This window comes from Lissotriton vulgaris, chromosome 5, assembly GCF_964263255.1.
Source record: "Lissotriton vulgaris chromosome 5, aLisVul1.2, whole genome shotgun sequence".
In the NCBI taxonomy this organism is placed as follows: domain Eukaryota; kingdom Metazoa; phylum Chordata; class Amphibia; order Caudata; family Salamandridae; genus Lissotriton; species Lissotriton vulgaris.
This window is the reverse complement of record NC_141693.1, coordinates 946423933-946441171: the sequence shown is the minus strand read 5'-3', so window position 1 is coordinate 946441171 and position 17239 is coordinate 946423933. Positions and strand designations below refer to the sequence as shown.

Here is a 17239-nt window from a genome sequence, read left to right as displayed (position 1 = left end):
GAAGATCGCCAACTGACAGCTTGCCGCCTTCCTCGAGACGAATGGATCCCTTGAACCCCCGCAGTCCGGTTTCAAAGCCAACCACAGCACCGAGACCACCCTCATCGCAGCCACCGACGAAATCCGAGCCCTTCTCGACAACGGGGAAACAGCAGCACTCATCCTCCTGGACCTCTCCACCGTGTTCGACACTGTCTGCCACCGCACCCTAGTCCAACGCCTCAGCAACACCGGCATCCAAGAGAAGGCACTGAAGTGGATCATCTCGTTCCTCGCTGGAAGAACACAGAGAGTCCGCCTCCCCCGTATCGCTCCGAGTCCACCAAAGTCATCTGTGGCGTCCCGCAAGGATCATCACTCAGCCCCACCCTCTTCAACATCTACATGAGAACTCTCGCAGCCATCGCACGCCAACACAACCTCAACCTTATCTCCTACGCCGACGACACCCAGCTGATCCTCTCCCTCACCATAGACCCCGACACCGCCAGAACCAGCCTCCACGAAGGAATGAAAGACGTCGCCGAGTGGATGAAGAACAGCCGCCTGAAACTGAACTCAGACGAGGCGGAAGTCCTCATCCTTGGACCATCACCCTCCGCCTGGGACGACTCCTGGTGGCCCCCAGCCCTGGGCACCGCACCCAAGCCGACAGACCACGCACGCAACCTGGGCTTCATCCTGGACTCCTCCCTCTCGATGACCAGACAAGTCAACGCTGTCTCCTCGTCATGCTTTCACACCCTCCGCATGCTCCACAAGATCTTCCGATGGATCCCGATCGAAACCAGGAAGACGGTCACTCAGGCCCTCGTCACCAGCCGGCTGGACTACGGAAACACCCTCTACGCCGGAAACACAGCCAAACTACAGAAAAGACTACAACGCATCCAGAACGCCTCCGCCCGACTCATCCTGGACATCCTTCGACGCAGCCACATCTCCGGCCACCCGAGGAACCTGCACTGGCTCCCCGTCAACAAGAGGATCACGTTCAGGCTCCTCATCCACGCACACAAGTCTCTCCACAACCTGGGCCTGACCTTCCACACGCCCACCCGCCAGCTACGGTCCGCTAGCCTCGCCCTCGCCGCCATACCACACATCCGAAGAGCCACCGCCAGAGGTAGATCCTTCTCCTTCCTGGCGGCCAAGACATGGAACTCCCTCCCCATCCACCTTCGGCTGACCCAGGACCACCTCACCTTCAGGAGACAACTCAAGACCTGGCTGTTCGAGCAGTAGCGGCCCCCTTCCCCCAAGCGCCTTGAGACCCTTCCTGGTGAGTAGCGCGCTATACAAGTGTTATGATTGATTGATTTATTGATTGATTAACTGCTGACTCTCCCAAATAAACCTGAAGTTATTCTATTTCTGCCGGAAGTCTACAATTTGGAGACAATTTTACCCACACCGTCGTTGTTAGCGGAATCTCTAGTTATAGAAGCACTGTGCTTGTGGCCTTTGGGACACCCCGCCCCCCACCTTGTCATTCCTGATCATCTTCGTCAGGGAGGGCAAGGGCAAGCAGTGATGAACCACTGGTCAATTTGGTCAGTGTTACGGTGAACGAGCAGAGCCAGCGGTCATATGGGCAAGAGGACATATGGTGCGCAAGCAGTCCCGTGTGTGATACGGGCGTCCTCTTCATATGTCACTGTAGGTGTGTCATGTTGTTCATATCATACAGTGTCACGTTGGGAACAGTCATCTTGGAATGGGCTTGTTCTACAGCATGCTGCGATCAGCATGTCAGTGCTCCATTACTGTAAGGTGATTCGCACACAACATTGCGCATTGCGTGTCTGTCAGGATCTGTGCCCTGTGGTGACATGCACAGCATCTGTGAAGGTAACATTTTCCAAAACTTATGGGCTTTGTATGGTGATATGCACGCCATTTGCGTGTCATCTTTGTTTACACACGCACAGGATTTGAAGTGTATCTATTGTAAGTCAATGGGTGTTTCTTTATGGTGATAAGCACACCAAAAAGTGATAATTTGTGTGTAAGTTAGGAATTCTGATCCGCGGTGACACACACACCATTCATTACAAGTTTACCCTTGGCCTGGGTCTATTAATTTTTGTAAGGCATGCCTTGATGTGCATACCGGTTTGCGCATAACTGCAAAGATTACGGAGACTTCTGTTTGCCAAGTTAACACTACAGTGCACTTTTAGAGGGCGTTTTATGTTATGCAATATACACACAAATATGCATTCGTCTATTCTATGCCACATGTTAACATTTAACTGTCAATAGTTACTTTAAGAGAGGCTCGATTTTATTATAACTTTTAGGATATTCTTATTTTTTGCTGTTTTATAAGGTGCTTTACATTTTTATAGCGCATAATGTGTGCCCAAACATTTTCTCTTGCCACCACTACCTTTGCGGCTGTTTCCTTGGGAGCCAAATTGATGTGGCCTGAGAAGAAGGAGTATTTTATGAGCTACCTTTCAGCCATCGAAAAATATGGCTTGGAGGAATTGTCTGCATCAATGAAAATGAAAATACTTTTACACAGTCTAGGCCCAGAAGATTTACAGGTTTATAGTTACATGGAAAAAAAGTAAGAATTGAGGGTGAGGGTGATGCTTTTGTACATGCAATTGAAGAACTGGATAATTATTATCATCCTGCTGTTTGTGCCACCATTGACAGGTATCAATTCTTTCAAAGGAAACAAGGGAAACATAACCTATAGAGTATTATGTGACTGCATTAAGGAAATCGGCTGTATCTCGTCAGTTTGGAACAGTACAGGAAAAACGTATTCGAGATCACATAATAATGCACATGAATTATTCAAATTTACAAGACCGGTTATGGGTGAATGGGAACTCATCACTTAAAGATATTATAGCCATGGTAAAGAAAAATGAGCTGTCAAAAGGTAAACCAAAGCAGCTACTTCATCCTCTACCAAAGATAAAGAGGTGATTCCAGTATGTAAAGTGTCAAATGATAAAATGTCTAAGTGTAGAGGCACTACAAGTGTTCATGATAATAATAATCAGAGAAAGAGTGTGAAAGGAAAATCTGACAAGAGTAAATCTCTTAGCTGTTTTCAGTGTGACAACAAAGATCATTTTGCCAGGGAAAAATCTTGCCCTTCTATTATAGCAAAATGTTCGTACGGTGGCGCAATTGGGCACATTGCGATAGTGTGCAGGAAGAAAAATAGGAACGTGGATCCCACCGTAAAATATGTAAAGGAAAAATCTGATTCAGAACAATCTGTGGAAGGGGGTTGAATGTAGTGGAATGGATGTTATGTATTGACACTTCCATATTAACTCCAGAAACAGGTTCGATATATCCATAGTTGGGGACTCAGGGTCCCCTTACACCATTGTAAATGAATCTGTGTGGATTGATCATTTTGTAAATGTATTAGGAAGTAGTCTAGTACCGACAGACATCCATTGGGCAAACTTTATTAGGGATAACATTCAAAATGTTGAATTTTGAGTTAAAGGGAAGGAAAACGGTTGGCAAATTGTATGTAGCAGAATTCGCACCATCAGTTTTAGGGTAGATTGATCAAAGGGCATTGGGTATCAGGTTAAATCCCAACAATGGAGCCCCAGGGCCTCATTTACAAAGAATTGGCGTAGGGCAGCACCACAAGTTATTTTGTTGCGCTGCCCTACACCAAATTGACAGGGCGGGAATGCACCGTATTTACAAGATACAATGCATTCCTGTCCTTTAAGCCAGCACACAATTTGCAACCAAGCGTCAACGCAGGCAACCTTGCACCATTGAAAGGGTGTCTGTGTTGTTGGCATGATTGTTTTTGTGCAGTAACAGGCTCCTTCCTGTGCATAGAACCATCACGACAGGTGTGTTCCTCATTCTATGTATGCTGCAGAATACAGCACAATTGGAAAGAGGAATAAACAAGGAGAAATGTAACCATTTCTCCTTATCATGCCTGCTCTCTGGGGGAGGCATACATTTTTGGCACTCCCCCGGTTTACATGAATTTGTAAATCTGGGGCAGAGTCAAAATCCATGTACGTTGAGTGGACACACCCCTAGCAATGCCCATGGAATGCCTCCTTGTTGTAGAGTATAGCAAGACAGAGCTTTGTGCTTCCTTGCCTTACTCCACATCTATGAGGCCATGCAAAGCCAGGCAGGGTGCCTTTGCGCCGCCTCATAGATATGATTGAGATGCCTGCACCACCTGATGGTCATAAAAAGTGACACTCCTCCGGCACACGCCTCTTCTAAATGAGGGCACCAAGTGTTGTTAGTGGGACCATTGGAATTTGCTGAGATGGAAAAATTGTAGGAAAGCATAAGAGATTTGTACATGAGATTTTACTGAAGAAAGGAGTGACCTGAGTGTGCCATATGGTGAGGCGCATTCTGTTAAGTGTTAAGGATGAAGTGGATAAGGATGAAGCGGCGAGTGTTGGAGTGGAAAGGGATTATTTTATCCATGGAGTGTGCAGATTGACTTCCACCCTTGGTTGTTGCCAGGAAGGCGAATGAGAACTGAAATTCCGCAGTGGGTTATGGTCTACAGTTCACACTTGAGGAGCAGCCTTGCTCTGTTTTACAATAAGTAATCATGAGCTCATCACGCATATTTTGTATTTCCTGTAAAATATCAGAAATTCTTAAGGGTATTATTCAATTAATTTTTGTTTACATTTTATTTTAAGTGACAGCAGCCACATGTCTGATATCATCTAGCAAACGTATCACATTCATTTCCAAGCATGGGAAATTATACAAGCACTGTCAGGCATTGCACCCGTGACGGCAGTGTTTAGCAAGATACAGAGTTTGTAAAGAGAATCATAAAATGTGCACACCTAATAGGGGCCAGATTTACTATTGCAAAGTCATGCAAAGTGGCACAAACTCTTCCAAGGACACTTTCCTGCATAAAAACGATTCTGTGTTCGCATGATACTCTTTATATTAGCAGCACCAGCGCCTGGTGGGGCTTCCTGCCACTTTACATGAAGGGGAGGTCACTTGTGTGTACAGCAAAAGCACCCTTAGTTTTTTTAAGCAAAGCCAGATCTATAAAGATAGACATACTGGGCTTTGAGTTATGAAATAATGCATCTATGAAGCATGTGCTAGCAAGGAGACATTTTTTAATGTATCCAATCATTCCACAAATTGCATGTGGTCCACACTGTACAACACTCATTTACAATGCTAAATGTTTAGGTATTTATCTAGGCCTAGGGTTCATATTACAAAGGAAGGCTTCTAGTACAAATCTATGGTAGACAAAGCACACAAAGGTGTGCACCATGATTCTAAGGTTTTGCGTGGAACTAGGCAGCCCAATTGTGCACCAGCAGAGGGGCGATGACAAATACCAGACTCATATTTTATTAATAAATATAGCTCTGCGCTATTTTCTCCCCCTTACACAATGCAAATTTGTTTTCTGTACAGTTACAAAGCAATAAATCTACCCCAATGCATGTATAATGCCACAAATGACTGCGTGTTTATGATACTTATGCATTAAAATCCTAGTAAGACAGAGTGGAACTCGAAAGGGGAGAGGCAACTGCAGCAGGGTTTTTGTAAAAGCTTTAAATCATTTGAAGAGCCCTGGCGAGGACATCAGTAACCAGCAAATAAGAGCAAATGGGATTTCATTATTATTACTGCGCTAACAGAGGCTCTGGCACTAATGCGAATAATCCACCCACTGCATCCATCATCCAGTATATTGGCCCATTCTTCATGAGATGCAAAATCAATATGCAGTATTTCTTCTTTCAACAACCTGGGTGGCCAATATCTCGGAAGAACTGGATGTGTCAGGAGGAAGATTAATGCTGATCTAACTTTACCCTTCCGAAGCCACCAGTGTTTGTGCTAGGATTAAGCCAATGAGTAAAACTGAGTAAACGAATATTTGAAGGTCTATTTTCCTAATTACTGCCTACCAGCAGATTGCTAATACATGTTTTATGTGCATGCAGATGCTATGCTAAGTGAAAATGTAATTCTGATGAGAGGTGTGCTGCAAATATGTTTGTTTTAGGCCCCAGTTGACAACCCAACGTGTACAGTCTGAAACAACATCTGGGAACTTATCCGGCTTCAGGAAACTGTCAAATAAATGCCCTGATGGAATTCCTGCACAATCTACAAAACAAGCTGCATCATACACAAAGGCATTAGGACCAGCGGCTCTGCAGACATGCTCACCACCTCCAGTGGCTCTTGGCACATCTGTGAGCCAGGACACGTCAGACTAGAAGCAAGGAAGGCAAAAAAGAAAAACACAAGGTAGCAGTCTTTTTCCATCTTAGCACCCGTGATCTGGATGTGATATGCCTGTGCTGACTATCCTCTTCCGATCTAGAACACAGCTACCATTCCAATTATTTTGTGACTTGCTTTTGGCAGTGCAGTGCTTAATTTGTAAAAAAAAATGAAGTGCCAGGACCCAGGTTATTTCACATGGGCTCACTACAATTAGAACAACCCACGTTACTTTAATTGCAGGTTTTTTAAACCATTTTTGTAAAGATATTATAAATACTTGAATGCTCCACAAATTAATTTAGCTTAAAAATACATACGCAGCTCCACCATGTGGTGGATTCTCATAAAACTCTGCCAGTGTATAGAAATAAGTGCCTGTGCTGAGCACCAGCAACCACTGGAACAAATTAGGCACTTGGCCCGTGTCCAGTGCGCAGCTGTTTTTCTGCTAATTTTGTGTGGTTCAATAACACATTAATATAGGCATATGTAACTAAAGTAATGAATATATGCACAAAATAAATTAATATCTAAATACATGAGAGCTAAATAGTATTTACTCCTTAAAAAACTCACGAGATATGTTTCACTACAGTAAGGCATTGGTTTCTCTTTGATTTGTTTCAATGCATGGCTCCATTGCTCATAAGAGACAAACAGTCCAAACTAGACAGCCGAATTACACAATGTAGTTATATTGCCTGTTGCAGACAAACTAACACTGAGAGTTAAACCTTGTTAAGAAATATAGACTAGAACTCTAAAAGGGCAACCACATGACCACACTACAAAAAGTAACTATTGTTTATGACCTCGTGGGTGCATGTAAATGTGCGGGAACCTCTTTTATTCACTTGTGCTACTCTTCACTATCAACTAGAACTGATTAAACTTCTTAAAGTAGCACATATCTGGGTATTTTGAGATACAGGTTGTTAATACATGTTTAGCAAAATATAAAAAATATAGTGGGAATCTAAACAGTGTAAGGTTTGATTATATGAAAAATGGATTCACATTCCAGGACTAGGTTGAGTCCTTGTGTGAAAAAACAATTGGTTTGATCCAGCAAGGCTATGACATAGCATCTAAGACCATCCTGCACTGAGAACTAAAATAATATTAATGTCACACAAATTGAGCATCATAAAACAAGTAAAATAAGATATTTAATAAATGATGGCCAGCTACAAAAATATTTCAAGCACTAGTTGTAATATATATTATATGGTTCAGTGACTTAATAACGAGGGACATAATCTAGAATGCCCAAAATTTCAACTCCAAAATATCGAAGTACAGAATATAAAATCCCTATCTACAAACAGGTAAGTGCTAAAAGAGCGAATCCAAAATATAGAATGTTAAAATATAGTTAACTAAAATATCGAATTTTTTAAATGTATTAAAAATAATATAAAATTAATTAAATATGAAAAACAATTAAATAAAACATACTTAAAATGATGTAAAAAAGCTTAAAATGTAAAAAAAGTATGTAAAAAAAAGTAGAGAATTTGTTGGATAGAGAGAGGGTAAAAATTACTATTTCCACTCCAGTAAGTGCAACAGTAGGGAAAGGGTTGGATAGCATAGGGGTAAAAATTACTATTCCCACTCTGAAGATTGCAACAGTAGGGAAAGCGTTGGATAGCACGGGGGGGGGTAAAAATTACTATTCCCACTCCAGAGAGTGCAACAGAAGGGAGAGTGTTGGATAGCGTAGGGGTAAAAATTACTATCCCCCCCCCCCCAGTAAGTGCAACAGTAGGGAAAACGTTGGATAGCGTAGGGGTAAAAATTACTATTCCCACTCCAGAGAGTTCTACAGTAAAGTAATTATCAATACCAATAAAAAATGTATTAAAAACAATTACCAATTCTTAAAAATGAATTACCAATTAAAAATTAATTATCAATTAATTATCTATAAATATAAATAAAAATAAGCATTTACTTTATAACAACTAAATTGCTTCCCACCCTATTCCCCCATAAACCCACAAGCCCAATATTTAATTTACTATAATTAAATTGCACAAGCCCAACATCGCTCCCCATCTTCGCAAGAAACCTCAAATTTGGCTCTTCGACAGACCCCCTCTTTGATGGAATGGAACCTTACCCCCCCACCCCTAGTGCCTTGAGACCCTTACGGGTGAGTAGTTACGCTTTAACAAACTCCTGATTGATTGACAAGCCGCTCAAAATAATAATACAATTAACTTAATTATCAATTATTAAATTAATAAAAATTAATTACCAATTAATAACAATTAATTACCAATAATAACAACTAATTACCAATTAATAATAATCATAAAGTAATTCATTATCAATACATAAATAAAAATAAATATTAACTTGATTACAATTAAATTACTTCCCACCCTATTGCCCTATAAACCCACAACCGGCTCAAAATAAATTAATATATTTATCAATTAATCAATTAATAAAAAATATTTACCAATTAATGAAAAATTAAATACCAATTAACACAAATTAATTACCAATTAATAATTAACTATCAATCAATTAATGATCAATACATATGAATAAAAATTAATATTTAATTTACTATAATTAAATTACTTCCCACCTTACTCCCCTATAAACCCACAACCCGCTACGGAATTAAATTTATGCCAAAATTAAATTACATAACATTCACTACTTTAAAAAAATTAAGCATACATTACAAAATTAATACATAGTTTTAACACATATACTACTATACAAAACACATAAAAAAAATTGATATTATGGAAATCGATATTTTAAATTCGATATTATCGAAATCAATATTTCCAATCCCAAAATCGATATCCTGACTAACTATATTTTGGTAATTCGATATTCTGTCCTATCTATATTTTGGATTTGATACTCTGTCCATTCTATATTTTGGATTCTATATATTGGTCGTTTATCGTATTATATGTCTATCAAATGGTTATTTTTAATACATATTTAGGGAAAGTAACTTTTAAAAAGTCACCTTTTCCATTCCTTAAGCTCCCTCTTTTAAGGGGTTGTAATTTTAGGTGTTTAATTAGCAAAATAATAATGAGGCAACGGTGATAGACTGTGGGTATGGGGGAGACAGTTATAGTCAAACTTTTCTCTAACTGTCAGTAAGCACAAATTGTTGATTTTAGTTAACATTGGTTTGCATGCATGAGTTTTGTGCAGTTCAGGTGTCAATTTGTAGTGTTAGGGTCACATGGGGTGGCAAGTTGCATAAGTTGTTTGATAATTGTTCACCAATGATAACATGCCACTGAGAGTCATGAATGAAGGATTCTGGGAAATTGAGTGCTTGGTCTTTTCCTATGTAAATTATAATCAGTGTACATTATAAATAGGGCTCCAGGTTTATCGGTATTTATTTCTTTTTCATTTCCATCTGTATTTTACCATATTTATTTTGTGTCAACTTTATCTTTATTTATACATATTTATTATGGGTTTTGTGAAAAAAGTAAAGCTGAAACTGGTATATTTCTACATTTATTTAACCAATAAATATGGAGTCATGCTTAAATGCCTCCCACGTTTCAGTGATATGAACACAGACAGAAGATAATTCAATGCACTTATATGAAAATATACACATTTCAGTATCAGACTTGTGCACTGCTGTTTAAGCCTCTTTACTAATATTTCTTTCTTGTTTAACACCCTTACCTATCAATCCACATCGTTATTGGACTGGCAGTCATAGTAAAATGTATTTACAATCACTCAAAAAGCACCCAATTTCAGTTTTTATCCACATTTAAAAATACATACAGACAAGATAATTGTTTTCTGTCTGTATTTATCTGTAAAAATCTGTAAAAACGGAAAACAGGGAGCCTTAATTATAAAGGATTAGTATTTTAGTGTTAAGCAGTTATATATATTTAACATGAAGTATTGAAGGGTGTTTATTATCATTTTGCATTGTAGTTACCCCTGAAGAAGGGAGTCATCCCGAAATGCATTGGGTTTCAAACATTAAGGATGAGTCATGAGGAGTTGTGAACCCTCTAGTACTGCTTAGAGAAAGCCTCTTGAGGCACTGTGAAAACATGGATAAAACTGAAGTATGAAAATCGAAAGACGAAACTTGAAAAATGATTGGATTACACATGGATACTAATGAAATAAAATTACACCAAAATGACAGAAAGGTTGCATATGTAATTGGCTCTGCATCTTGTTGAGGGACCTGATCGGGCTCCTTTGTGGGATATAAAGTCCAGGAAGAGACCATCAGCCTAATCAAAAATGAAAGCAAGACATTTAGACTAATGATTGACGAAAGTGCATAAGGTTGTTTGCTTTTTGGACTTTTGAAATTTTGACCATGCTGAGGACTGAAATCTTTTGGCCACGTTTAGCTGCATGCACTGTGTCAAAAAGTCCTTCATTAAGGAATTCCACAGCAGCCTATGTTAACATGAATCTCAACTGTGATACTGAAAGGTGAATAGCTTGTTTTCCTTGTCAACCTTTTTTTTGAAGCGGGTCTCTCTCTAACAAACACGTCTTTAAATACCTTTGCTAATGCGGCATGAGGCAGGATTTTAGTCCCCTACTTTTTAACATCATGGGTTACCCAACTAGTAAAACAAAGCCAACAAGGGATGGAAAACCCCAAAGCTAGATTTCAGAAAATGGCCTTGTTCTGCAATGTAGACAACCAGGTGAAACATATTATCACTGAGTGTTTGTCATGTCAAGCCACAGCTACTGCCCAAACCCAGTGATAGCAAAGGAAGGATGAAGTCAATGCAGTGTTTTCCACACCACCAGATAGGAAATATCTCCTAATACTCATAGACATATGTATGAAATTCCTAGTGGAGGAGATTATAAACTTGAATGACTTTTAGTACATCTGACTGAAACTAAAGATGATTATTTCCACTTTTGAAATCCAGTGTATAATACAAAGAGACAATTGATTTCAAGGAGTTGAGTTTCAGTCATATGTAGACTGTGAAAACGATTTTTTTAGTTGGGGTGAATTGGCATCCACAATAAGTAATAAAGTCACTAAGCTGTTTTTTCAGTAATTTAAAGCTGAGCTGAACCTCTGGTAGCAAGCGTTTGGAGCAGACAGGCTTAACTAAAAGTGTGTAAAAAATGTAGCAAAACAGTTGAAGGTTGAAAACACAACACAAGAGAATCTGGAAATACCAATGTTTAAAGATTTTAGTGGAAAAAGCTCCAAAAAGTGGCAAGTACCAATGGTACTAAATGCTCATGATAGACCGGGATATAGGCACGATTGGAGGCCTACCACGAAGTAGCGCTGGTCAGTTACAAAAAGTAGATTGGCCACGCTAGGGCATGAAAGTAGGATTGTTCTAAATCTGAATCTGAAAAGGACTCTATAGATTTTTAGAGGACAAACTCTTCTCACAGACAAATCTGAAATTCAATCCGATGCTCAAGTCACAGATGCAAAGTGCAGCAGGTTTAGTCCTCCTGTTATCCTTTCGTAATACCAGTAGTGTTCTGGTAAAGGTGCCTTGGGTTGCCACATTTTTGCTTGGCACCAGCTAGTGAGTGGGGGTGACTTCAAGGGCACTCACCAACAAGTTTGGTAACAGTTCCCATGGGCGATCCTACACACCTATTCAGTAATTTATGTTTGCTTTATTGTAATAATCCCAAAATGCCATTTGACAGGGCATTTAAATAGTGAAAGCTTTCTACTACACTAAACTTGGGCTCTGAGGGCTGTGGGTGTATGGGAGTATGGGAGTGTCATTGGTATATCTCTAGTGTCTCTAACTTCTAACACTAAAACCTAGTTTGAAGCAGGCACTGTACCCACAACAAACCCTGTTACATAGTCTGGTAGAACAAAAGCAACCAGGCATTAAATTCACAAGAATTTTATTGGCATCCAGTTTGGTCCCTTTAAAGTGTGCCCCTTGTGTTACATGTGTCCCTTCAGACCTGTCAAGCAGGATCTGATAGCTTAGGCCCCCATTAGGATGGCGGGCGGACTTTGCCCGCCCGCCATCCCTGTGCAAAACGGGACCGCCCGCCATAGGAGCGGCGGTCCCACCTTGGCAATTAGGAAGCATCATGTATTCCTACCATTCTTACCATTGCGGCGGGCGGTGCTGAAAGTGCCGCCCGCCGCAATGGTAAAAATTCACGTTGTGCATTTCAAAGCACAACATGACAGGCACCGCAAGGTGCCTGCCATGTTGCACTTTGAAATGCGGGGGTACCATAGGTACTCCCCCATGTGCACCCCCCACCCCCCGGGAGTCCCTGGGGGCCCTCAACAGGCCCCCGCAGGGATTCTCTGCATGCCTTTCCATGGCGGCATTGCCGCTAGGGAAAGGCATTCAAGATTGCCCATCATAATATGGCTGGCGGTGTCTGATAGACACCGCCACCATATTATACCTTTTCTGCCCCGGACCGGGGCAGAAACGCGGCGGACGGTCTTACCGTCCGCCGCGGTCCCCCCGCCTTCCTAATATGGGGGGGTCTTTAGTGCAAGGACGGCTGGCAGATCGACCCCGCCAGTCTGGCGGTGGCTACCGCCAGCCTGGCGGGGGCGATCCACCCGCCACCCTAATGGGCCCCTTAGTGTCAACAGGATGCCTACGGCACCAACTCTGACCATTCTGTGGAGTTCATGTAAGTTATATCTGCTCCTTCAGGTCAGCCTAATATTTGCTCCTAGGAGGCAGTTCAATTATCTTTCATACCTATTTCCAGGTGTGGCCATAGGCTGGGAGCTGGCAAGGATTCCACTAATAGGTCTTCTGACAGGTCAGACAGATAAAGAGTGACTTTTTAAAAGTTACGTTTCCATAAAGTTTATTTAAACGTCAGAATTCTGCATTGAATTGGACTTTTAATAGCTATTAAAAAGAATGGATTAATTAATTTTCATCCTTATCCCATTCCTGAGATGACAGGATAATAGTATTTAATGTGTAATCTGGTGTTCTCCATAGGGCAGCTAGGCCTACCACAGTGAAAATGGCTTTAAGGCCCCGCTGCTGTAGGGACATGATAACATACATTTTCTGCATGCCCCACTTTTAAAAATAATGCCCCTGCCTTGTGGGCTACAAGGCTTCCATAGGTTTGACTTACTGATATTTAAATGGGAGGTTTTGCCTGTTTAAAAGGTTATTTCAACAGGTCGCACTGCAGGTTTTACACTGCAGCAGTCAGGCTATAATAATTGAACTGAAGTCATGTTTTCCTTTGCCACTTTAGTGGATCGTACAATAAGAGATGCAGTCTATAGGTGACATTTAACTTTTAATACCATCTGTGTATTTCTTCACCATGTACTATGGCCTTAGAGAAAAGTTAATTGAGCTAATCCAGATTTAGCCAATTTTTATACAATCCGCGACGGCTATTTTGATTCACCCCCACGACACCACGGATACCCCGCTGGAGCCGCGTTAAACCTCGCTGCACTTGCAATCCGTGACGGCTAATTTTTCAATTGAACCCTACCTATGGAATTGGACCTTAATGTGTCTTGGCTTTCACATCGGGTATATATCCCGTTTTTAACTACACACGAGCCCAACCAGCTTGCATCGAGACTCACCCCAAACTTAAGGTGCAGGCGCCCAGTCCTCTCCTGATTGTCAAACATATTTTTGTTTGCACACAGGCATTTTATGATTCACTGTCCTGAAGATGATCTTATGTTTCTAAGTTGGGGATCGAAACGTCGACACAAACTGTACCATATGTCAGTAAAAAACTGTGGATATAATGTACAATGGTACTAATAGAAAAATTAAGTCTGCCTAGCAAATATTAAAAACCAGACCACCCCTCTTGCCTGAACCCCTTTCCGCCTACCCCTTGTTTTGTCCTTGTGAGTCGCAGGTTGCACTCCACTTGTAAATTATTCTTGTCTATATTTGTTTGATTGAGCATATTCCTAAAATAAACTCTGTCCGGCTGGACAAAGAACACATTGTCTAACTAGCATATGTTACAACATCCCCCGAGACAAGCTAGAAGAGGGACTCAGCTCACTCCTCCCGAATACGACGGAGTCCCTCTCAACCTCTGAACTCACTTCGCTCTATCATTCCAACCTGGAGCTCACCCTGGATCAACTGGCACATCGGAAACTAAAAAAACCCAGAAGCATTCCCTCGAGGTTGTGGTTCTCTACTGACATTAATGAAGACACCTCAGATCCCTGGAAAGAACTTGGAGGAACAACCCCACCTCCCTCCATCGGGATCAACTCAAGGCAGCACACAAAAACTACTACATTCATATCAAGAGCAAAAAGTCATCCTTCTTCCGCTCTGCCTTAGACAATGTCAAAAACCACCCCAAAGAACTCTTCAACATCATTAAGAACCAAACCTCCATTCCAGCTGCAGCCAACCTGGCTGCGTCCAAAACCCATTGCGACAACTTTGCCAGCTTTTTCAATGAAATAATCGCCAAAATTGATTGTTCATTCAGCTTGAAGCCCTCCTCCTGCAACTAACCACAACCCTCTAGTAACCTCGCCTGTCTGCTGGTCATCCTTGCGACCTGTCCAGGATGAAATGATAAGCAATCTTATCGCCACCGCTAAATCCTCTTCTCACTCCCTCGATCTACTTCCCTCGAGACTGACCAAGGAGCTAAAGCTCACTCTAGCTCCAATGTGGGGCAAGATCATCAACAGCTCCTTGAGCGAGGGCTCCATTCCTGACTGCCTTAAAATCGGACAAGTCACTCCACTTCTAAAAAAACCTGGCCTTGACCCCATGGACATGAACAACTTCAGACCAGTCTCGAACCTAACGCTCCTATCCAAAATTCTGCAAAGATATGTGCTTGCACAATTAACCCAACATCTAGAGAACACTAATCTACTTGACCCACACCAGTGAGGCTTCAGAAAGGGCTGCAGCATTGAAACCGCAATCCTAAAAGTCCTAGATGATCTGCACATGTCACTCGACTCCAACCAATGTAGCCTTCTCATCCTCCTTGACCTATTGGCTGCGTTCGACACAGTGGATCATACCCTGTTACTCATGTCCTCCAGGAGAGAGCGGGCATTGAAAAGACGGTCTTAAAATGGTTCTCCTCTTTTCTCAACAACCGCACTCAAAGTATAAAGATCAACAGCTTCGAATCAGACCCCCTCCCCATCAGCAGAGGAGTTCCTCAAGGGTCAGTACTCTCCCCGCAACTCTTCAACATCTACATGGAACCCCTCACCTCACTTCTAGGGAACTCCAACATCCCCTTCCACCTCTAAGCAGATGTCACACAACTCTATTTGGAAACCACATTGATCGCAGACATTCACAGACTAAACAGTACAATCATGGAGGTCCAACACTGGCTCTCAGCCAACCACCTCAAACTTAGTGAAGAGAAAACGGAAGTACTCCTCATTTCGAATAAAGATGAAAACCCTCAAATAGTGGAATGGCTCAAAGCCCTAAATGCCCTCAATGTCTCTCTAGCGCCAACGGACTCCGCAAAATCCCTAGGGATCACTTTTGACCCCAAACTGGACATGAAAACACACATCTCAAAAACCGCCAAAAGTGTGTTACTGAACTTAAAACTTCTCCACAAAATCAAACCCTTCCTCCCCCCTAAAGACCTGAAACAGGACACTAAGAATTGATTATGGCATCGCAGTGCTGACTGGAACAGCCAAATCGCACCTGGGAACTCTCTCCTCCACTCTCAACGCAGCAGCAAGAATGGTCACAGGAACAAAGAAATATGAGCACATCTCTCTGGCACTCAAGTAACTGAAGTGGCTCCCGATAGACCAACGAGCCAGCTTCCACGCAGCTTGCCTCACATATATTTATTTTTTATTAATAATATATCTATAGCACACAAATTCCTTCCGGTGTCTCAGCGCTGGTGTAAAACCCTGCATACAGGCAAACCAGAATACCTGGCCACCAAACTCAAAAGGGCCAGTCAATCCAGGAACTTCAGAAGCTCCAACACACTCCTACTCATCCCTCTGAAATCACAGAAACACAAAACTGCGAATAAATCCTTTGCGGGTAATGCCCCCAGGATCTGGAACTCCATCCCCCCCCATATCAGAAGGACCGCCTCCTTCCCGCAATTCAAGACGCTACTCAAAGCCCTCTTCTTGAGCGCTCCGGTTCGCAACAAGAACCCCACACCTGACTGTGAAAGACCGCTATCTCTTTGAACCAGAGCCAGATGATTCGCTCCTGATCTCCGTCCCGTAATATGCTCAAGCTGTTGTTGTACTGACCTTATTTCCCTGCTTGTTCTCCTTGTTCTTGTTTTGTGTCCTCATTTTACTTTGTTGCATATTTGTATTCGTTGTGAAGCGCTCTGATGCCTTTGGGTCCAGCCAGAGCTATACAAAACTTCAATAAATAAATAGATAAATAATTATTTTCTAGGGACCACTGTCTTTAGTAGCAATTACCTACCCAAGGTCCCTAGTAAATTGCCTTTGGGTTCCCTTGTTTCCTTACATACTAAAATGAAGGGCAGACACTAGCAGTTGTGCAGTATTCCAGCACATTCCCGATGTCTTTTGTTCTGACTTCACTCCGGAATCCATTTATGAAACCCACCTGGGCTCCCACAACTAATAGTTAAGACCTCCCTGCAAGAGAAACATAGAAAGAAGACTGATTTCCCAGAGAGAAAAAAAGGTTCTAAGCTGGAAACTGAAAAAGGGTAATAGAAATTCCAGCACATAAGCAGATACTTACTAAGCCAAAGAATCGTGCATCTTTGACTGGTACTGTCTGGTCCCATTCACACCAACAAAAAAATTGAAAGAAAGATGCCATAGAAAACCATACAGTGAGGATCTCAAGCGGGGAGCCCCTTTCCGACGTTGCAGAAAATCAGCAGTTTGCACCGAGGTAGGGCAAAATGGCGGCCACATGCATATTATGGTATAAAGGTCTACTTTAAGTCAACAATCCCAACAGGAAGAGACAGCGAA

General features: G+C 41.8%; 1 protein-coding gene across 1 annotated transcript in view; it reads right to left on the bottom strand.

Annotated features, from left to right (window-relative positions):
• Positions 1-17239, bottom strand: part of TCERG1L (transcription elongation regulator 1 like) — a 1282749-nt gene that overhangs the window by 591716 nt on the left and 673794 nt on the right. The gene's annotated exons all lie outside the window — the stretch shown is intronic.